Source organism: Pseudorca crassidens, chromosome 7 (assembly GCF_039906515.1).
Source record: "Pseudorca crassidens isolate mPseCra1 chromosome 7, mPseCra1.hap1, whole genome shotgun sequence".
Lineage (NCBI taxonomy): Eukaryota > Metazoa > Chordata > Mammalia > Artiodactyla > Delphinidae > Pseudorca > Pseudorca crassidens.
Genome location: NC_090302.1, coordinates 32,537,517 through 32,561,875, shown reverse-complemented (window position 1 = coordinate 32,561,875; position 24,359 = coordinate 32,537,517). Strand labels below are relative to the sequence as shown.

General features: G+C 41.5%; 1 long non-coding RNA gene across 4 annotated transcripts in view; it reads right to left on the bottom strand.

Moving 5' to 3' along the window:
- LOC137227638 (uncharacterized) overlaps positions 1 to 24,359 on the bottom strand; it is a 619,814-nt gene that overhangs the window by 294,481 nt on the left and 300,974 nt on the right. For 2 of the 4 annotated variants that reach the window (XR_010944939.1, XR_010944941.1), the window contains exons 4-5: positions 23,331 to 23,393; positions 12,854 to 13,034 (exon numbers count right to left, since the gene is read on the bottom strand). This is a non-coding gene — a long non-coding RNA (uncharacterized lncRNA). Of the gene's footprint in view, positions 1 to 341; positions 6,341 to 12,853; positions 13,035 to 23,330; positions 23,394 to 24,359 lie in introns of those variants that run through there. The other 2 variants (XR_010944942.1, XR_010944940.1) reach the window with 2 other exon arrangements.

Genomic DNA, 24,359 nt, shown 5'->3' with positions numbered 1-24,359 from the left:
TTGATCAACTGTATTCACAATGTAATCCTTACAATAAGGTAGGCATTGTGGTAATCTGCATTTTGTCTAAGAGGAAAGAGAAGTTCAGAGAAACTAAGTGATTTGCAAAGTTACATTACTAATAAGTGATATCTTCTGGATCCAAATAAAATATTTTCTCTACCAATTCATATGGCTCAAATTACTCAGTAATGAAACAGAATTAAAACTTGCCTTGAAAAACTTACAGGATATATATGAAAGTATGCTGAACTAAAAACTACTCGACCATCGGTTCCCAGCATCTTGAAAATGAGGGCTTATATTAGCTATCTATTGCTGGGAAATCAACCACCCCTAAACGTAGCAGTTTATAACAACATTTATGTTCTCATCCAGTTTCAGAGGGTCAGGAACATGGCAGCAGCTTAGTTGGGAGACTTTGGCAAAGTTGCAGTCATCTCAAGACTTGACTGGGGCTGGAATCCTCTTCCAGGCTGTCTCCTGTGGTTGGTGGCTGGAGGCCACCATTCCTCCCCATGGGGGTCGGGGAGCCATCTCCATAGGCTGCCTGAGTGTCCTCATGATGTGGCAGCTGGCTTCCCTCAGACTGAGTGATCCAAGAGCGAGACAGAGCACACCCAACATGGAAACCACAGTCTCTTTATAACCTAATTTTAAGAGTGACATACCATCACTTCTGCACTTTTCTATTCTCTAAGTGCAACCTACACTCAAGGGGAGAGGATTACACCCATACACATGAATATCATGAGATCAGGAGCATGAGGGCCATTTTGGAAACCGGTTACCATAAGATACCTTTATAATTCTAAAATCTTTGTTGACTCTCATGAGATCAAGATCATAATTTTTGTATCATCTGTTTAATTGATAAAATATTAAACTACATGAAATTGCTCAGATTTGACTATTTGTGACTCACAAAACTGGTAATTTCATATGGTTCAGCCTAATTTTTAACCTCTAGAAGTTCTCAGATATTTACTAACACTTTTTGATTAAGTTGTACTTTATTAATTATAATAGCATATGTGTTCATTGGGAAAATGTTAATATTTATAGTTGGAGGTATGTTATTTATTTAGTCTTTGGACAATGCTTGGTGGAAAATGGATTCATGCTTATCCTCCATCTTTCTAGAATTAATTGCATAAACCCACAGGGGTCTAAACCTCAGAAACTTAATCACCGAACAAGCTAGGTATGACAATAACTCTAGTAGATGCCAAGAGTCCTTTTTATTATAGCATACTGCCTTTCAGTATGTCTTATTATCAGACATAGAAACAGCCCTTCTGTTAAAAGAACAATTCTAACGAATCAGTTCCGATTTGCCAGTCAGAGGCTTCTGTCATACTTTACAGTCCTGAAGCAATGACCCTAAAGGAACAGTGTCTTAAGCTTATTTATGATTTTAGTCCCCCAACTTTTGATAGTCTCTACTTGAAGCTATTGGTCTGTTGCCTCCTTACTGATCTACATGGTTAATGCTCTTACCGTCAATACTACTCTATACAAAGTAGTTGATGCCAACAGTTAATTTAGTGAGCTGCTATTCTACACAGTTACTGAGAAACTTCTATGGGCAGAAACTCATCTAGCTCCTGGAGGTATAGTTGTGAATGAGACAGGCAAGATCTTTCCTCTCATGAACTTTATATTCTAATGGTTCTCAAACCTGGCTTTTTAGAAATATGGATCCTTACGACCCACCCTAGACTTACTGAATCAGGAAATGTGGGATTGAGGTGAGGAATTTACATTTCCTAATGCCCCACAAGTGACTCTGATGCAGCTGAGTCCATGGCTCAGCACTTGGGAACCACTGGTGCATATTTCAGTTCTCAACTGCTTCACCTCCCATTTAGTCCACAGCCCACAGCAATGGTTGCCACTTAACGACTTCACAGAAATTGCTCTTGCTAACATCACCATGAACTCCTGAGAGACAAGTCCATTAATTATTCTAGACTTCTCTTACTTTCTCCCTATGGCATGATGTTGCTGGCCTCACCCTGCTTCTTAAAATCTCCCTGGCTTTTAACAACATTCTCTTTTTGTTCTCCTCCTACATTCACTCTGGTTGCTCCCTTTCAGTGTCCCGCTGTTGATCCTCTTCCTTTCCCACTGGATAAATGGTGGCATTGCTCAGTATTCTGGCTTCAGTCAACTCTTCTCACTCTCCAAAGTGTTCCTGGGTGATTTCCCCCATAACCCTGGTTTAAGCAGTCTATGTCAATGACTTGAAACCCTGTACACCAGACCACATTCCCCAGGACTAGTAGCACTCATCAGCACACAACACTCAATAGACCCAATGATGTAACCCATTTATTCATGAAGGATATTAATAAATATATTCTTACTTAGGATCCAGTGGTCCAGAGCTATTTATTAAGCTAAACAAACACTGTAATTTAACTCAAACTACATGGTGAACTTCCTGAGAGCAGGAACTGGGTCTTTTTATTTCTGTGCCCTCACTTATTCAGGACACTTTTTTGAGAATATAACAGAATAACCAGTTAAAAAATTGACTTGTGTCAATCTCAGTACCCAAACCCATCAGAAAAAAATAGAAAAAGTCTATGTTCCTGCCCCATGAAGTTAACCAGCCTTTTGTTTCAGAGAAGTCACCAGGTGAGTGAGCTTCTCTAAAGATGAGTGCTAAACAATATTTTCGTGTTTTAAATTCTGAACCTGAAAGGGAAGAGGGGATGGAAGCTATTTATTGAAGGCTAAAGGGAAGGGAAGGACAGGGAAGAAGATAGGGTGGCACAAATGTGACATTCTTTGCACAGGTGTATGTGTGTGTGCATATGCATATTAGCTCCATATGTGGAGATAATATATATGTATATGTGCACATATATTCTATAACACATATATGAAGATCATATATATATATATATATAATACAATATCTCATACGATTACTATGAAAAGTAAATGAACTAATGTAAATAAAACACTGAGCATGTACCTGGTACATAGTAATGGTGCATTCTGCTCTCTCCAAAATCCTACTTGCTTAAGCAAAGACAAAACTACAAAGAATTCTCATTTGAGTCAGACCCAATTGTTAAGTCTAACATTAGGCCAGAGAGTGAGTAACTGCACTGTTGAAATTGTATACGTAATTGCATACGTTTGTTTTTCTGAGGATAGAAGCCATAACTTTCATGAGATCCTCAAAAGAGTCCGTGTCTCTAAAAATTTCTACAAGGCCTAAGAATCATGTGCTGGCCAACATTTCAACAATTGTTATCATTCTTACTTATTCCTGAACATACTACTTTCCCAATCAAGATAAGTATCAGTGACTCAAAGATGCTCCTTTTAAGGAGGCTAGTGGAATCTTCATTCATTCATGCATGCATGCATTCATTTACGCAAGAGGCAGTCATTTGTACTGACTCTACATTTGACATTACTAAGCCCAGGGTACAGAGACACACAGACTGTGAGATCGTTCAAAAGACAACTACCTAAGCTGTGATGAAGGCTTAGGTAGTGACCTAAAGTGACCATAAAATCTGAAAAAGGAACATCCCAGAAGTTTAGCAGCAACAGCTTCAAGATCTGCTACTGTCAAAAACAACAAAAATTGTTCTGAGGAAGGGCGATCACTCAGTAGGGCACAGAAATGTGACAGAGAATGTTTTCTCTTTAACTGGACCGAAGCTAAGGAAAGATCATCTCCCAACAGCCCCACCCGCACCCTCCCTGCCTCTTTATTTTCAGGTTTTTTGAACTGAAATTTAAAAATCTCTTTATGTTCTATAGTTTTTCTTTTAGCTTAGTGTGAATTGTGGGCTCTTGGAATCTTTGAAGTGGGAAGGTCCCTAATCTACAGACACGACACATAAATTAGGTATAATCTTGAAAATACCCAAGGACAAGAGTCTTACTACCTTGAGAGATCCATTCTACATTTGAGTGGGTCTAATTATTAGCTGTTTCTTCCTTGTTTTGAGCTAAAATTTGCTCTAATTTTCACCTTAAAGTCCTAATTCCATCTTCTGGGACAATACATGTCTTCTACATCAATATTTTAAATTAACAGGTCATAAAATAAATTTTGGAATTACATCCAGCATTATATTTAATGCAACTGAATAGGATAGAATAGGATAGGACAGAATAATAGAAGAGTAGAATAGAAAATATTAGAGTTATAGCATGTGAGAGACAGGTTTTTTTTTCAAGGTTTTGTTTCAGTTGTTTATAGATGTAAATGTGCGCTAGGTTTGATATAAAATGTCTTTCTTGCTATGGGTTGCCACCGAAAAGTTTGAAAAACACCAATTCCTTCAGATAGGTTAAGACATCTGTGTCATGGACCCCTATGTCTTCTGTTCTCCAGATTCAATATCCCAGTATTCCTCAGTACTTGTCCATTTGTTTCTAGTCCATTCCCTACTTTGGTCTCTCTTCTCTGACTAGGCTCTCTCTTGAATGTTCCTCTTGAAATGGAAGGCGCAGAACCTCCCAGCTAGGACAGGACTGGGGGACCAGGGTACAATACACACGTTGGGGCAGGAAGACAGGCAGGAGTTCTCCCTGCTTCAATGTTTGCTAAGTCCTCAGATGCCTTCAGCAGTGGAGAACCAAGGTCATTGACCCTATCACCAGAAAGCTTCCAAGAAGGTGTTTTTGGGAGACGTGGATTCAAAAATACATAGTGCACAGCTGCTCTACCAGGTTTCAGGGTAGTACCAAGAGAGAAAGAAGACCACCATCCTGTGCACTCCAGGCCCACACACAATTATTATCTCACTGAATCTGTGAGTTACGCATTATCGTTTTCACCTCATTTTATAATAAGAAAACTGAGGTTCGGAGAAAAGATGAGAAACTTCTTGATGTATTTTAGGAGTTATAAAACTTGCAATAAATGGTCATCAGACAACCTGCAATGTGCTATAGGTGACAATGGTGGTAGCTCTCACTTAAATAGCACTTTGTTGTTTTCAAGACAGTCTCATATCCTGTATTCCAATCATCCAGGGGTATGTGCAGGGTCCATGATAGGGTTCCTATCTTCCAGATGAGAACATGGGTCCAGGGAGATTATGTTACTTGTCCAAGACCACACAGCTAGAAGGTAGTACAGCTACTTCTAACTTGGGTCGCAACTCTAAATCCAATGCTATTTTCGTGGGCCTCTCTGCCTAATGCTGACAGTTTTACCCAGACCTACAGAAGCAAACTACTCTTTATCTTCCCTGGTCTGGAAATTTACAAAGAGATTCTAGGATGCTAATGCTCTATCCAGCTATCCTGTTATGACCAAGATGGCATTAGCCTTTGTGACTCTAGAATAAGATGGATTCTTCCCGTAAATGGCCAACAAGCTGGGGCCAAGTTGTAAACATTATTTACATCAACCTCAGACAGTAGCTGAATCTGTAGCTGGGGTGCCAGGGAATATATGAGAAAACCAGGCAGCCTTAATCCCTGCAGCACGTGTGAGGAAATAAAGACCACCTTGACTGATGGCTGGCTTGATACGTCTGAAGAGGATTAAGTCTGGCTGCAACAGAAATGGCTGGGAAGCCAAAGTGAAGAGAACTCGATGAGGTATGGCCTACAAAGTTTAAACTTCTAATCTCCACGGACCAGAGTGACTTCGTAAGGAATTCAAGAAGAACGCAATTCGCTCAACATATAATAGGATCCTGAAATCCGAAGAATGTTTTCCTGAGGGCAGAAAAAGGCAAGAAGTGTACTGGTGCCCACTGTGGGACGACTGAAGGCTCAAGCAGACTGTGGCAGTGCTACTTTGATAACTCAGTGCTACAGGGGTATTGCAAGGGTTGATGACATTTGCAGGTGTTGACACCTACCCAAACTCATCTTCTAGCTTAACAGGTAGAAGCAAGCAGCTAAACATATCCACGCATTCATCCAAACCAGCAGACTGGCAAAGTCAGGCCCAGCAATAAATGGAGTTTAATCTCTGGAATTTAACTTGAAATACCGTCACTGGATTTTTTAGGTGATTCTCTGGCCCCCCCAATCCCTGCCCACTGTTTTTCTTCCTTTAGGGGTTTGTCTTTTGATAATAAGCTCTACTTGCATTTGCAAAATATAAAAAGTGAACTTCCAGATGGACTTCTTAAAGTGCAATCCAAACATGAGGGAAACAAGAAATCCAAAAGTCAAAGGCGAGTGGGAGGTTTTCTTCTCCTCCAAATCTCTGGGGAGTCCGATTCATTCAGCATGTTCACATTCTGGTTTAATTTCCATTTTCTATAATAAGAGATGAAGATGTAATATGTCAATGTTGATGTATCAGAGAGATGATGAATTCCAGGCTAAAGCACGGCGACATCTGCTTGGAAACGAGATGGAAGAAATTAAGATGCTTACCATGATTATTTTCCTCCCGAGCAAATTTATAGTATCTTTGGTCTCAAGGGCAGAAATTCCAGACAGATTAGCTTTTCATCTCCTAGGTAACTCTCTGAACTGCACAGCTATAGAAATTCTTTGCTTTAACATTGGGTGTCCTTATTAGGGAAATATCTTAAATTCTGTGCCAACAAAGAAACTCATTGACTACTAAGCAATAATCATGAAAAAATTTATGACATGGATTACAAACAGGTGCTCCAAAGAGAACAAAAGCTGGGGTTATTCACCGCTTGGACTAACTGGAAAACATTATTTACAACTAGCACAGTACATTTTATGCTTTTAGTAAATATTTTTTCTGGGCTATGTGTCCTCATATTCTAGGGAGGGTAAGTTTGCTTAAGTACCAGAGGGAATTGGCGAATGTAAATAGAGCTACATAATAATAGGTGCTAGAGCACTAGAATTGCCTATACTATACTCATTCATAAATTAATCAACAAAAATGTATCCAGGCTCTACTACATTCCTGTGTTCAGCTCTGGAGATGCAAAGATAAATACAATATGATGTCTGCTTAGTTCAAATTTGCTTTATTTACTTTTTACAAACATCTTAGGAAGCTGTGCAGGCATAAGCATGTCCATTTCATAGATGAGGAAGCTGAGGCTTGGTGAGGTCACATACGAGGAAGTACCAAAGTCAAGACTGGTACCCCAACCTTCTTTCTTCAAATCCAGTGCTCTGCCCACTCCCTCACACACTGGCATGATTGAGATGAGATCCAAAGGGGCTTTGGATGACACAAGGGCAACCACTGAGGGCAACCTCAGTGCCTGAGGACATCAAAACTGGCTTTTGACCCAGTATTAACATCCCAGTGCATTCCATTTTCATTTTTTATCCAGATGTTTAGCACCGTGTAGACACAGCTATGGTCTCAATCATGACTAAGTGATACTTTTCAGGAATTACTGAAATGCTCATTGAAAAACTATTCTAATTGCATTTTGAAATGATCCAGTGGGGGAAAGTGTTTGGACCTTTTTGAAGCAGTTTCTCTCAGAATTTAAGCAACAGGAGTTGTAAAATATTCCCCAAAATATTGCTTGGCATGACAACCTCTTTCAACACAAATGAGCCATTGATAAAAAGGAATTTGTTAAGAGAGACAGGAGTTGGGGTGAAGCTCATTAGCCACTTGGTTGCCAGGGAAGCGAAGCTGCCAGAGAAGCCTGGATTGAAGATGAACACGGTGGGTGGGGGCCTGAGTACACGGGTCATTTGCAGTCAGTAGGGGGCAAAGAGGACATTTTATAGCCTTATTAGGTACAAATGATTTGGTTTTTTTATACTGGCAGAATCAATATGTAACTACTCCAAAATAACCATGATGAAATGGAAACAACACAATAAAATGGAAATGATTTTGGGGTGAGAAAAACCTAAATTGGAGGATTCCCTTACCTGTTAGTTGTGTGACTTTGGGCACATCTCTGAACAACTCTGAACTTCCATTTCCTCATCTCCAAAATGAAGATAATCAATCCTATCTCATAGGATGATGAAGGATTTGAAAGCACTTTTTAAATGATAAAACAGTATGTGAATCCAAGTTTTCCTTTTTTATTTACAAGAGAAATTCAAATCCAAATACAGTGTTGAACATCTCTCTGTGCTCAAATATTATTCATCACCAATGCACTCTAACTTCCAGCTGCCCCAGCCTTGGTCACACTCGTGCTGCATCTGTCCTAAGAATGTATATTCAGAGTGCCTTCTGTGGGTGTTTCCCAAGGCTTCAGTTCTGTGATCACAAGCCTGAGAATGTTTGCTGCATCTCTGATTTGAGAAAGCAAGCCCTTCGATTAGTTTTCTAAGCACCATTATACAAAAGGCCACACAGAGACTACATTCAGATGTCTGACGGCCATCTTGAGCTTGACTCTTGATTTCTAACCTCTCCAGCCTGTTCCTTCACTAGTTCCTCGCACCTCAGCAGACAGCAACTCCATTCACTTTTCCCCGTCCATGTCCAATCCACCCCCCAGTCCTGTCACTGCTGTCTTGAAATACATCACTCATACAAGCTCTTCTTGCCTCCTCCCCCAGGGCCACCCTACTCCACCCCCCAAGTACCCTTGGTCTGGAATACTGCCAGTCTTCACTGGTCTTTTCCACCCTTACCCCTTTACAGTCTATTATTCCTGCAGCAACCAGAGTGACCCTTTAAAGATATAAGTTAGGCCAATCACAGAGACCCTTTCCTAGCTCATTAAGAATAAGGGCCAAAGTCTTAACCACGGTCTACAAGACCCCAGCTGAGCTGATCTGGCTTCCCACTACCTCTCAACTTCATTTCCTTCCGTCTGCTCAGTTAATCCAGCCACTTTGGTGCTCTAGTCCACCAATACCCTCTTGCTTTGGGAAAAATTTGTGCTTGTCATTCCCCTTGCATGGATTATTTTTATCCCAGATGCTCACGCTTCATTTTTTTCACTTTACCCAAGATTCTGCAACAAACATCATTTCCTTGGAGAAATAATCTCCTGATCTCTTCTGCTGCTTATTGTTCTTCTTAGCACTGACTTATATTATATTATGTTATATTATACCGTATTATATTATGCCACACCATACTGTATTATATTATTGTTTATTGTTTGTCTCCCTACTGGAATATAAGCCCCACAGGGGCAGATATTTGGTCTCTTTCATTTGTTGCCGTATCACCAGCATTTAGATTAAATCAGTACATTGTAGATGCTTTCAGAGGCTGTGTGACACATCCTTGAAACCATCAGGAGACCAGGGCTGCCTTTCAATTGTGGGCATACTTAATCCAGCTTGGTCGATGGTATAATCGAGTTTAGAAAGAACCATGTATCAACCAAAAGGTATCCTGCCTGGAGCTGAGAAATAAGGAGTGATTGAAGAGCACGAAAGTCCTAGCTCACAGGAGTTAAGTAACTTGCCCAAACTTACAGATAAAATATAGAAAAATTAGTATTTGAACTGAAGGGGCTGAGAACATGCCACCCCAAAATATGCCACTTTGGCATATTGATTATTTTGAGCTGAAGGCACATGCAGGAGGGGTTCTCTGACCTCCCCCTTTTGACCTAAAAACAGGTTATAAAGTTTCCTGTAAGCAAGGTGACCTCCCTGCACCAGGAAAAGAACATTCTTATCACCAGGTGAGTTGACACCAAAATGGATCTGTACAAACAAACCTATTAAAATAATCCTTATATTCCATTAGTTTCCCCAATATATTTCCTAGTCACTTTTCCACAACTCACTGCCCCTAGAAGCTTAAATGCCTTTTCCTTTGTTTTGTCACTTTTCCACAAATTTATCATTCCTTGTTTAAAAGGGTATATAAGCTCTTGGTTCTAAGAGCTTCTTAGGGTTTTAATTTTTCTTATGGAGGCTCCTATGTACATGTAAAAATATTAAATAAAATTTGTATGCTTTTCTCTTGTTAACCTGTCTTATGAAAGTTTAATTCTCAGGTCCAGCCACAAAACCTAAGAGGATAAAGGAAAAATTTTTCCTCTCCTATAGAACAATACTGTAGACAATGCTACCTCCCTAATGCATTTAAACTGAATTGAACGTTCCTGCAGTAGCCCCCAGATGTAGGTGAGTTGGACCTCTGAGTTAGTTCCTGCAGTCTGAAAAGATACCATAGAATTTCTAGAGCTGATAAGCAGAGACATTGAGCCTGGACAACGATGGCCACTCCAGGGACCTCTGGTGGCTGCTACCTCTGACACCCAGGAAGCTGTGAGAAGTGTAGCCTCCTCTCAGGCCCTAGGAGGGTCTCCAAAAAGAAGATTCCAGCCTATTGGTCCAGCCTGAGCAGGTATCATGGAATTCACCCAGAGAAAAGGTGAACTTTAGCTTCATTAATGATTGTGAAATTCTGGCGTTTGGTTCCTAGCGACTGCTTCTTTCCTCTAATTCTCTTGAAATCTCTCAGCTATGAAAGCTGGTCACCAGGAAGATGTTTGTATCCCTCAAGGGGGCTGTCCTCTGGGCTAGAGACAACGTCCTGACTCCAGAGGCTTACCAGGTCCTCTGAAGTTGGCAGAGGAGATGGGTCAATGTTTGTCCACATATCTAAGGAAGGAGATGTTTTCATGCAGGCACCACTAAACCTCGATAAAGGCACTTCTCGCCAGTCTTGTAAGAGGCTGGGTCCTGTCCCTTCTGTAGCTCCCAAATCCTAGCACACTCTGAAGTGAACTGTCTTCGCCAAGGGCAGAATAAGCAAAAATCCTCATCAAGACGTTTTGATCTCATACAAATATCAGTTCTGATGATCTCCAAAACCCTCTCACTGTGCTTTGCACAGGCATTACCAATAACCAACGATATTGTTCTCTCCCGGGCATGCTGAGAGAAAAAGCTATTTTGCTGAAGATCGTTTCTTTGACATTCACGCTCCAACAAGGATAGTCTCTTCTGGGCCTAATTTGACTTCTTTATGTGCCAAGAGGAAACTTTCTATCTGAAGGGCAGGCATACAGATAACTGAAGAGCCTTTAGGAGGTACTTTATAATTTCCTTGAATTTCCTAGAATGTTTGGAGAATAATGTGTATTGATTAGCTGTCTCTTTCAAAATGCTTACACTTCTCCTACCCTTTTATTTTTTTAAGGGAATTAACAGTGAAGAGAAAAAATAAGAATATAGCGACTCACTCATCCATACATTTCCATGAAATGTAACAGAGTCCATGCAAGGACAGTGGAAGCCAAGCGGCTATTCCTGATGAATTTGGAATTGAGGTCATGGAAATAAGAGAGATGGCAGTGACTCCTTGAGACCATGTTATAATCTGAATCTGACACTAGGATGGCCAGCGTGGTGACTGCACGGCAACTTCAGGAGGCAAGAGTTGAGATCAGGGGCACGTGACCTTCAGCTGCCTGGCACAAAGGGAAGGGGAGTTCTGAGCATACCACAGACCTAGTCTGTGTCATTTAACATGCAGAGCATGACACTCCTAGGGCAACGTTCTCATAGAAAATTCTGCTTCCAACCAATGAACTGGCACAAAACAAAAAAATTAAAGCTATGACCAACGATGTCACATAACAGCAAAACAAGCAAGTCCGAAGGTTTTTTGTTTTTTTTTTTTCACTATAGTGCCCTATGTGCAGGGCTTCTGAATTTTTTTTTCCTCCAGCCTAGGCCTTACCTGGTCACTCCAGGGGATCGACATTTTAGCATAGCAAAGACTACACATTCATGACACATTAATGAGCCATGGCTGAAGTTTTGCTAGTGGAAAGAGCACTAGATTTAGGGATAGGAGACCTGGGCTGTATTCCTGATTGTGGCTACTAGCTGCATAACTTTGCACAAATCACCTAATTTTCTTAGTCTTGTCGCTACATCTATAGAATGCAAAACCTGGAAAATATAAAGGACTAATCTTATGAAGTAGGCATTATCATCTCCATGTTACAGGTGAGGAAACTGTGGCCACACAGTTAATAAGGAAAAGAACCTAGGCAACGTAAGATTTTTTAGATTACGTTTCTAGTGTCTGTCTACACCATGATTTCCTGAGCTGGCCTTGACCAAGAAGGAGAAGGAGTGATCAGGAGTGGACTTCACAGCGTGAGAAGCCCAGGAAGGGGTGTTAGCAGAGAGGGGAAAGAATGGCAGCGAAGCTACTGCTTATCCACCCAACACTCAAGTCCACTCATGCTCTTACCCCTTGGATACACCCTCTGGCTTCTAAGGTGAGGAAAAGACCAGTCCCTAAATCTCTGAGGACCAATGCAAGTGGACATGCCTCACAAGTAGAAACAAAGGCCTGGAGTCCATTCAAGGAACTAGAGCCTTTGATTTTACGTTAAATGCATTTTACATTTAATGTACTGTGAGGTGAGTAATTAATTAATGCACAGAGCATTAAAAGTCTCACATTAAACTTCACTGAGCCCAGTTTTGAGTGTGAGGTAGCAAAAAATAACAGCTCCTGAAACCATTTTCTCTTTTTTTCAAGGTGTCCTTTAGGGAAGTTGGAGTTACAACAAAAGAAGTAAAAGAGTTTGCTTTGGTCTTCTTTCCAGCTTTCCTGTAACTTCTGGGTCCACCCTCAGTGCCAGCAACAGCCCCACCTCCTTTCCTCTGACAAGTCTCAGTCACAGCCTCACCTCCTAAGGGAAGCCTTCCCTGGCTGCACCCAGAGTCAGGGGACCTATTCAGTGTTCCCACCCAAAGCACCAGGAATCTCTCCTCTACAGCATATCTCACGCTTCTACTTGTTCCATTAAATTTTGGTAATTATTGGTTGAGTGTCTGTCTTCCTGAGAGACCCTGAACTTCTTGAGGACAGTGACCATATCTGTTTTGTTCACTCCTGAGTCCACAGAGCCAAGGGCAGTGCCTGGCACACAGCAGTAGGTGTTAGCTGAGCTGCGCCCTGTTCATTAGTTTCTCCTTCCACCCCAAGGTCTGAATCACTTACCACCAAGAGCTATTCACAGGGCATGCATGACGTGTGGCATCGTGTTGGGTGACGTGGAGCCCAGGAACTCATCTTCACTCCCGGAGTGAGCTGGCACTGAGCCAAGAGGCACCATTGCGGCATCTTGGAAACAACACTGCATTTGTAGTCAGGACACCCTGCTTCAAACTTGTTTCCCCATCTGTAAAATAGGAATATAAACACCTAATACACCTACCTCACAGAGTTGTTCTGAAGATCACATGAGAAAAATAAATGAGAGAAGTTTCTATATCATGCAGCATCTTACCGTGAATGCCCAATTTTTACAAGTGGCATGAGAGGAAGGTGACTTCTCCTAACCCCCACAGCAGAGCTCTCTTGTGGCTCTCTTTATCACCTCCTCCTCTCCAAGCCCCTCACAGGTGTGTGTTCCCAGAGCTCTCATGGCCTACCCCCTTATTTTACAGATGAGGAAACTGCAACCCAGACAGAGGAAGAAGTGACCTGCCCAAAATCTGACATGGAGTCAGAGGCAGAGCCAGGACTAGACCCTGGGCATCTGTGTCCTTTCCACCTATCCACCTTGGGCTGCCTCCTTCCCATGTCTCCTTGAGTCAATTTCCATACCCCTGGATGGCTCCTTCTGCCCCTTTTGAAACCATTCCTACCCTCACTACACAGACTACAGATACACAAAGGTGCCAGCTCAACTGTTTGTTAAACATGAGTTTAGTTGGGATGTATAGTTGTTAGAGGGCCCAAAATATTTTTGCCTAGGCCAGCTTGATCCTTAACACCTCTCCCATTTTCAATTCACTGATTATTTTAATGAGGCACCTTACCAGCATCCCCTCTTACTCTCTCCCTGCAAAAATAAACACATTTTTCCTCTATAGAAGAGAATTTTAGATTCACTGTTACCTGATCATTTCATGCCTGGGGAGAGGAGTCTTAGCAGATCAAAGCCCAAGTGTGTGGTGCTGAGGTAGGGACGGGGAGAGGGGGATCACGAAGGAGGAAGGGTAAATAGTGCAACAACACCAACCGAAGTAATGGCACCCATTCATTGCACTTTCTATAGCAGTGCTGTGCTAAGCCCTTAGCCTGTGCTATTTTTGTTCTAAAAACAGACAGTAACGGGGTGTACTATGTTGAATACTGCCCCCCTTAAATTCATGTCCACTTGGAACCTCGGAATGTGACCTTATTTGGAAATAGGGTCCTTAGAGATGTAATTAGCTAAGATGAGATCATACTGTAAAAGAAGAGAAAACAGAGACACAGACACACAGGAAGAACAGCATATGACTACAGAGGCAGAGACTGGAGCGATCCTTCTACCAGCCAAGGAATGCCAAAGATTTCTGGCACCTGCCAGAAGCCAGGAAGAAGAAAGGGAGAACAGTTCTCAAGAGACTTTGGAGAGCGTACGGGCCTGCTGACACCTTGATTTTGTACTGCTAGCCTCCCAAACTGAGAGAGAAGAAACTGCCGTTGTTTTAAACCATCTACTTGGTGGTAGCTTGTAACAGAAGCAATAGAAAATGAACAGAGGAAGTATTAAAACTCCCACAACCTAGATAAAGTTAGAAAGTGTTTCAAATCCAGCATCTTTGAACTTGGTAACAACAGTAGAAGGAAGTGGGGGGGGGATTCCTATGATTAGTCTCCATTTCATGGATTAGGCAACTGAGGCCAGAGATGTAAGACAAAACGCCACAGTCACATAAGAGTAAGCATTACAGCTGAGACATCCATTTCAAGTCAGGCCCAGAGAGATGCTGCCCTAAAACACAAATACCCTTCCCATTGCCCATCCTTTGCTCCCTCCTCCGAACAGAGGGGGAAAATCATATCTCTTTCCCAGCATCATCTGGGGCAGGGCACACTTCACAAAAGCATGAGCTCTCAGGCTCCTCCAGCCCCTCAGCCAGGCCTGTTTCTGGGTGGCAGGCCCACCCTTCTTAGATCTAACTTCCTAATTCTGACTTGCAGGGACCAAAAGAGAATCCAAAAAACTCACAGATCTTTGGTAAACTAGGAACATGGACTTGATCTAATAAGACAAAATTGGACTACATTTGAAAAAAGTAGAGCGCAGTCAGCTTGTTATTTGGCCTTGAATGTGAAAACACTTCAACAAAAGTGGTTTCTCCTTATCATTAATTCTCTTAAAGAGAAATTTACCTAAAAGTCATCTCCCTTAAAGTGTTTTGAAAATTAGATGAGATTAAAACGAGGATGTTAAAATGAAATTAAGCCATTGTTTTAGGAGGCAAGATTTTAGCTAACTGACCTGGAGCCTTGAATGTCAAGCTGAAAATTTCTAACTATTCTAGAAGCTACAGCAGAGATCATCAAAGGGCTGTGAGTCAGGAGTGATGTGCGCTCTGGAAAGGCTAACTTGGCAGCCATGAGAAGGATGGATTAGAGGAGAGACTGGAAGACAATTTGAGGAGGTTGTGGTAAAGGTCCAAAGGAGAGAGCTGAAGCCAGGGCTGAAGTGGGAGAGGATGAATGAAAGCAGAGATCAAAGACACATGGCTGGGCTTCCCTGGTGGCACAGTGGTTGAGAGTCCGCCTGCCGATGCAGGGGACACCGGTTTGTGCCCCGGTCCGGGAAGATCCCACACGCCGCGGAGCAGCTGGGCCCGTGAGCCATGGCCGCTGAGCCTGTGCGTCCGGAGCCTGTGCTCCACAACGGGAGAGGCCACAACAGTGAGAGGCCCGCGTATCGCAAAAAAAAAAAAAAAAAAAAAAAGACACATGGCAGATGTACAATGGCATTTACTCATGGCTGATTGTGGGGAATCAAATGGGATAAAGCCTGGATTTTAACAGTCAATGAAAGTGAAAGGAGGAGAAGGAGCAAAGGTAGGCAGGAGGATGAGTCTGGTTTTGTCAACAAGGAGGCTGATGTGACCATGGGAACCCTGGCCAGTTATTTGAATTGTGGTCTTCTCATTTCTGGACTTTGTTTTAGCGACAGAAATATAAACTCCCATCTTATTTAAGTCATTGATATTTTGGGGTTTCTGTCTCTTGCAGTCAAATATAAGCCTAATATCAATATTGGGGCTCTTTCCCCACAACTACAATCTCCTTTGAAAAGATAACACTTCATCCCCAGAATGTTCATAGTTTTAAAAGAAGCTGCTTCTCCCTCTCAGAGTTCTCATATTCAACCTATCGTCAAAGCTTACAATTTCTCCTTTGAAGATAACTTTTAGATTTGCCTTTCTAGTCTAGCATTCTTGATGATGCTCTTGTCTATGTGACCACTCACCTGGTACAGCATCCTCCTCTCCATCCCACCAATGCAGACACTGCTAATGGCCTGTCGTACACTGCCCTGATTGACAGCCCTGCAACCTGCCCCAACAATTCCAAATGCCCCATCTGACTTTCAAGATCCTGCCAAATCTGGCTTTGACTGATCTGACATTATTTCCCACCTTTTACCGACATGAATTTTAGTTCTAATCAGACCAGTCTTCCTTCCAAAATACTATACCCGTTCTGAGCTCCACAATTCACTCTACTTATTCTACATGGAATAGCTTCTCACACTTCACTTGGCTACAGTGTGTATTTAGCTATCTCCATCTTTCAAGGACTTGAACAAATTAGCCACCAGTTAGGAGCAGGTATGACTTGAACCAGGACAAAAATCCAGTAAGGCTACAGGCAAGCTCCCAGCCAGATATCATAAGCAACTAGAAAGCAGAGATCCCATCCAGTACCTCCTCAACATCAACCCCTTCCCGTAGTTCTGAGAAAAGTGGTCAATACTGAATCTGGAGAGATTCTCCAAATGTGGGAAGAAAAATAATGCAAAATGAAAGTGAAATCATTTAAAGATTTAGAGACAAATAACTAAAACTAAAACTAAGTGATAGCCTCTCCCACATAAATATAATTGGATTTAAAAACTAGAATCTACCACCTCATACCCTTTAGGATGGTTACCATCAAAAAATAGAAACTTACAAGTGTTGATGAGGGTGTGGAGAAATTGGAGCCCTTGGGCACTGTTGGGAATGTAAAATGGTGCCGCCGCTGTGGAAAACAATGTGGCAGTTCCTCAAAAAATTAAAAATAGAATTACCATATGATCCAGCAATTCCACTTCTGGGTATGTATTCAAAAGAATTGAAATCAGGGTTTTGAACAGATATTTATACACCCGTGTTCATAGTAGCATTTGTTCACAATAGCCAAAAGTTGGAAATGTCCATTGATGGATGAATAGCTAAACAAAATGTGGAATATACATACAATGGAGTATTATCCAGTCTTAAAAAGGAAGTTCTGACACATGATACAACACGGATGAACCTTGAGGACATTAGGTTAAGTGAAATAAATGAGTCACAAAAAGACAAATAGTGTAATCCACTTATATCAAGTACCTAGAATGGGTAAATTAATAGAGACAGAAAATAGAATGGTGGTTGCTAGGGGCTAGGCGGGGGAATGAGCAATTATCGTTTAGTGGGTTCAGAGCTTCTGTTTGGGAAGATTAAAAGAGTTCTGGAGATTAGCTGCATAACAATGTGAATGTACTTAACACTACTAAACTGTACACTTAAAAATGGTTAAGATGGTAAATTTTATGTTGTGTACTTTACATCAATTAAAAATAAATGTGTTTTTTAAAAATTAGAATGTATAGTATTTGGTGTTCAATTCTGGAAGCACATTTGAATCACCTGGGGAATTGTTAAAACAAGACATTGATTTTTCCCTCCCCTCCCTTTCTCCTCCCCTAGAGATAGTTATCTAATCAGTTTGAAGTAGAGTTGTGGATGATTCTAATGTGTACCTACAGGAATCACTATAGCACAGGAATTAAGAAAAAAATGTCAGTGATCTCACACATACTTTATAGACATGGAGTCTTAGAAGAAATGTGTGAGAGCAACAAGAAAGAGCTTAGACTTCAGTTTAACATACCTGAGGTGGATTCCCACCCTACTACTTCCTAGCTTTGTGACACTGGGCACCTTATGCTTTAGTGCCTGGCAAAGTACTCAGTGTCTAGCCTGATGCCTGGCACACAGGAAGCTATCAATAAATATTAGATTAAAAAATAACACATCTCTCCGGGAGCGTAATGACAATATTGTTACATTAGTCTGAGAATTAGCTACTAGAAACAATAAAGGTAAAGTCCCGGGCTTCCCTGGTGGCGCAGTGGTTAAGAGTCCGCCTGCCGAGGCAGGGGACACCGGTTCGTACCCTGGTCCGGGAAGATCCCACACGCCGCGGAGCAGCTGGGCCCGTGAGCCATGGCCGCTGAGCCTGCACGTCCGGAGTCTGTGCTCCGCAATGGGAGAGGCCACAACAGTGAGAGGCCCGCGTACAGAAAAAAAAAAAAAAAAAAAAAAAAAAGTAAAGTCCCAAAATAGCACATGGCACACAGTAGGCATGCAATAAATGACAAATATTATTACAAATATTACGGAAAGACCTTCAGAGATCATTTAATTCAACCTCATTTAGCAGATGAAAACAATGGGGACCAGTTAAGAGAAAGGATTCTTTACCCATGGTTCATTTTATTATATAATAGCCTTCCACGATTTAAACTTCTGTTCTCTGATGTTGCCTACACCAAGACTTCCAAATATCAACATTGCTGTTCAAACCATCACTTATGACAAGAATTGGGATGTGTTCTGATAAACCTGTAGGTGCCTTGCTCAGCAATGTTACATGGGCAGAATGTATCTCTTTATGACAATCTGTGGAACATCAAATCTTAGACTTGACACTCCACAGGTCTGAGTCACTATGTATCGAAGGCAATTTCCCTGGGTTCCCTGGGGAGTAAATCACTCCTTGCTGGTTTTCAAGGGTTTTCTCTAAAATGAGGCTTCAAAGCTTCCAAACTGTCAAGACTTCAGTGACCTACCAACCAACTGTGGTGCTCCATGGCTCTCAGTTATTCACTGACAGCCCCTACACAGTGTGGTCAGAGGAAGGTACTCAGACCACCTCTGGGGCCCATTAAAAATGAAGATTCCAAGACCTGAGGGTGCAATCCTGCAACCTCCATTTTGCCAGACTCCCAGGTTACTCTTATGCATGTTAAAGTTGAGAATCATTGTCATTCCAGGAACCATCTGGCAGTTCATTCATTCCAGTGTTCAATATTTTACTGAGCAGGTACTCCATGCAGGCCCTGTCTTTGGCACTATAGACAAAGTAAAAGAAGACATTGTTCCTATCCTCAAAGAACTCAGAATCTGCTAGAGGATAGACAAACTACAGGTGATATAGTACAGTGTGGTCATTCAATCATTTCATCATTCACCAAATAAATATCAAGAGCCCACCATATTCTAGGCATAGATTCACATACAGAAAGGCTGTACGGTATAGTAGTTAAGCCATGGACATGGCATCTGCACTGCCTAGCTCTTATACTATCAGCATGACCTTGGGCAAGTGACTTAACCTTTGTATGTCTCAGTTTCCTCATCTGTAAAATGGATACAATAATGACACTTCTCTCACAGGATGACTGTGATGATCCAATGAGTTAATAGATGTAAAGCCTGGAATAGTCTCCTGGCACATAGTAAGTGCTGAGTAGATTTCTATAGGAATCTAAGCTTCATGAAGGCCAGGATCTTTGTCCCTTTTATCCCTAACACGTAAAGTGGTACCCGCCACATAGGAGGCAATTACTAAATAATTGTTGAATGGATAAACGAATTTCTGTGGGAGACTGCCATCAACATGGCAAACTGAGCTGTAATTAACTGATTCTTCTCCTCACTTTCAACACATATATGTTGAGAAATATAAATAAACATTTAAAAATACATATATGGTCTCAAAATAAAGATAAATCCTCAGATACTGAAAAATCAAGGAAAGAAATCACAAGTATAAGTGTAAGCAGAAGCTGGCACATTAGAAGTCTCAAAAATTGCCAATTCTAATGATGGTGGTGGTGATGATGGTGATGATGTTGATGCAGCTGCCTGAAGATGACGGCTGGATGAAGATAAGTCTTGAGAAGAATTACGGGGCACAATCTTCCTAGACCAACTACATGGGAATTCATTCTCCCTGCTTTTGTCTGTGATAAATATCACCCACATATTTACCAAATAGATTTCAACATCCATGAATGTGGAGCTGCCTAGCTCATCTCTATCTCACCTGTTCATCACATGATCACTGGATTTCATACACTAAACTAGTCCCAGAAATTTCCCTGAGGCACTTTTTCCTGGTCCTGGGTCATCCATATACAAAGTTGTAAACTCACAGACTCTAATGTTTAGAAGAGACATAACATGTCAAGAAGTTCAAACTCTCAGCCAGTGTTTCACTTCACTGCTCACCACAGCTGCTAAGGTTGCTCAGCCTACTGATCATATCTAAGGAAAGGATTCAAACTTTCATGAGTTTGTTAGAAGAGATTAACATTGAGACTTCTTACAGCCTGCTATAACCTGTTCTAGCTCTAGCTGCTTGGGATACCAATCTATAAGGGATGATAAAACATTAGAAAAATAGTAATATGGCACCTGAAAACTCAGGTTTCTACATGATCCTTTAAATAACTGGCAAAATGTAAGTTGGACCCGCTGAAAACAACGTTAACACATTGGAATAGAAATTTAAAAAGTGTTCTCAACTGGCGTTAGCCAATCCAAGGTGAGCATTTTCATTTTTTGCATGTGCAAAGTATACGGTGAAACTACTGGATACACCACCAACTCTGAGACCAGCCAGTTAAAACCAAATAGTTCACGGTGCAGTGCCGTTCACTGGGAATGAGGGATTCATTTTATTATTTCAAATGTAAACACTTGGCCTTTCTCACCTTCTGAGATGGCCCGCCCTCTGTCTGTGGAGTGTGTTTCTCTCTAAATAAATCCACTTCTTACCTATTACTTTGCCTCTCACTGAATTCTTTCTGCGATGAGACATCAAGAACCTGAGCTTCATTAAGTCCTGAAACCAGGTGTGTGATCTCAGTTGGAAGACTGTGGGTTTTGGCTGGGTTCGAGTCCCAACAGCGTGGGTTCGAGTCCCAGCAGTGTGGGTTTGAATCCCAGTCTGGGTTTTGGCCGGGTTTGAGTCCCGGCCGTGTGGGTTCAAGTCTCAATCTGAGGTGCACGATTTCAGCTGGTGACCACGAAGGGACAGTGATAAGGTAAGAAAATGTTTGAGAGTTAGGTCTTGGTCCTACAGAGGCCCATGGGATGCCACAAACCAGGCACACTGGGGAGGAAGCTCTGCTGCTGTCTGCTCATTTTTGACTGGCAGGTCAACCCCGTATACTTACGCACATCCAACAGCAGGTCCAGGACAGAATTGTTCATCTCTATACTCTTCTCCTTGACGCTGAGGTTTTTCTCCTACATTCTTGTGTTCTTATTCATTCCTGCTCTATTTCTTTCTTTCTTCTGTTAACCCCAGAAGACCTGTGTGACCACCAAGGTGTACTCTTTATTGCTTTTACTCCTCTCCCTCTGACCCTTACAAATGCTGACCCTTTATTCCCAACTGATAGCTAGACCAACGCCTGCTCATCGTCAACACTGTTGGGGATGTCTTCTGTGACATTTTTTTGGCGACTTTTTGGGAACTAACACTGGCTGGGAGACTACCTTGGAAGGGATAGCGTCTAAAATCATAAGTGCAAATCTTCTGACCAAATTGCGCAGTGGATTTTGACTTAAGAGTGGAATTTTGGATAGCCTGGGAGTTAGAGACGTCACCTCAGGCTTGTATGAAGTGGGTCAGGCTGCATCAATCCCAACCAATACCCCTCTGGGCCATATACTCTGGGATTGGGAAAGATGTGGACAACAGGAATTAAAAGGAAAAAACTTATTAGGTTATGTAATCAGGTTTGGCCACAGTATGAGTTAGGAAATTTAAAATGAAGTGAAGTACCGTATATTCAAATTTTCATGGCCTTGCATCTAGGCAATGAAATCCAAAAGGAATTTAAGGTGTGTATAGCTCAGAGGGATAACTCTAGGAAGGACACAGAGGACATTTTAACTGACCCACCCTACAGGGCCATGGATCCTGAACAAACGTGGATCCCTCCTCCTGCTAGGTACAGGTCCTTTTGACTATGCATTTCATAGCTCAGTCTGCCCCAGACATCAGGCGTGAAATTCAGAAAGCAACTGCTGGTCCTCAGACTCCAGTGATTGTTTTGTCCCAATTGGCTTATTTGGTTTTCAGTAATAGGGATATGGCCAAAAAGACTGAACGCACCCAGAGAAATATGAAAAAGGCCCAAATGATTGCAGTGGCTTTGTCCACTCAGAGACCACTAAAGGGGAAGCCGGTTTTTCTGGACCAATCTGGCCCTGGCAGACCACAAGGCCCATGGGTACCCATACAAGGCCAGCATACCCTGTGTGGACAAAAAGGGCACTGGAGTGAGGATTGTGATCGATGTGCCCTTTGCATACAGCCAGGGCATTGGAAGAGGGAATGCCCCAGATGCCAGAGAGCGAAGGGGGCCCCTCGGCTATTGATGGTTTTGCAATCAGAAGACTGAAGGGGCCCAAAGCCGAAAGTGGCTCTGCCTAGAGATACCAACTACATAACTAATGTCGAGCCTTGGGTGGTCATTGATGTGGCGGGCCACTTGATAGAATTTCTTATAGACACTGGTGCAACCTTCTTGATCTTAACCCAAAGGACTGGAAACTCTGGCAATCATAAGGAATACGTAATTGGGTTGTCAGGGAAGAGACACAGGCACACTTCCCTGGAACTCCTTTTGTGCAAGATCAACGGCCAGCTGTTATTACATGCCTTTCTGTTTGTGCCTGACTGTCCCATCCCTTTAGTGGGAAGTGATTTATTAACTATGTTAGGGGTCACTCTGTTTCTCGAGGGGCAAGGGAACCACCCTCATCACCAAATGGTTCTAACAAAAAGCAAAAAAGAACAGATAAAATCTGAAGCTAAAATAGAAGCCATAGTAGACCCTGGAATGTGGAATATCGAGGTTCTGGGCTTAGCCAAAGATATCCAGCTGGTGATTATTAAGTAAAAAGGGTTACACAGTGTCTAAATATAAGGTACAAATTTCTTAAACGTAGGGAAGATCCTTAAAAATGTTTGTAAGTAGATTATCAAAATAGGAGGCCACTGGTCTGACTAAACTGACCATAGCTGATATTCAGAGCCTGACAGGAATTTTGGAAGAGGCCTTCTCCCCTAAGCTAAATGAGGAAAAGTAAAACTTTCCAACTTAGGTGAATGGGTATGTCAGTCCTTCAGTATCATTGAGGTAACCACCCAATTCTTTGACAAAGAAAACAAAACTGTCCTTGTCTTACAAATGTAGTCTTTATAGGGCCAGAGGTGTGGCTCCAAAAATAATCCAAAACCCAGGAATCCTTTTACCACTCCTCAAACCTCCCCTATTTATCTTAAGAGGCTTGCAAATATTAAACAAAGGGGAAACAAAGTCATCTCAGGAGGAACTTGCCTGTACCTTTGAGATGCAAATGTCCTATCTGGTCTTCTCAGGAACTCTTCTCTCTGCCATCTTTTTAAACTGCAAATTTTAAGAAGAGGGTAAAGTAATTTAGAACTTGACTTGTCAAGGATAAATAGAAATCTTAAGTGTCTTGTCTGTAAACACTAGTTCCATCTGCTAGATTGATCTGTTCCATCTGCTAGAAGCCCAATTTGAATCCAACCCCTTGTAACTGATGGCTTTTATGTTGTACCTGACTTAGGGCTGAAATTTTGGAATGGGAACTATGAGGCCTCTGTGTTTGTTTGTGTGTTCATATGTATTTATATGTGCATTGTAGGTATATGGTATTGCCAAAAATTAATCGTAAAAGAGCTCTACTTAATTGTTTTTTTAAAATTAAGCCCTTATGTAAATACTCAGAAATAGAAAACAATCTGGCCAGAATAAATTTCAGGTTCATGTCATCTGGAAAATATTTAATACTAAACTGATATCTGCTATTGAAGGTGGCTTAAACTTGTTGGTTTGATTAATATAGGCGTGTTAGAGTCATCAATGCTAACTATATTACTTCTGTTGTACCTAGGTTTACTAGAGGTCAAATAAGACCTTATTCTATCTGTTACAAATTTGTCAACAAGAAAAGTAATTCAATGTGAAAAAAACTTTTAAGAAAAGTAAGATATGTGTTTTTAGTAAGAGAAGGTGTGAAGAATGAAAAATACTGAAAAGAGTTACGCATGATCAGAATTTTCTAAGACTGGATTGAATTTAGTTGGGTAAATGGATTTTGTTAGGAATGGGCCAGCACAAGACTGGATTTGGTTTCTTCCTCCAAAGTATTCTTGAAATGCTGCTTTTGACAACAGATTGTGTGAGTTTCTTTGCCTTTAAGTGACTTGTATTTGCTTTTGAGATCTTTTGTAACTTTGGTTAAGGAATAAGTATTGTCTCACAGTGACCTATGATCTTATTTGATCAAGTGTTTTAAAACTTTTTGACAAACTTCCCAAATATCAAATTTTAATTAAGTTTCTTTTG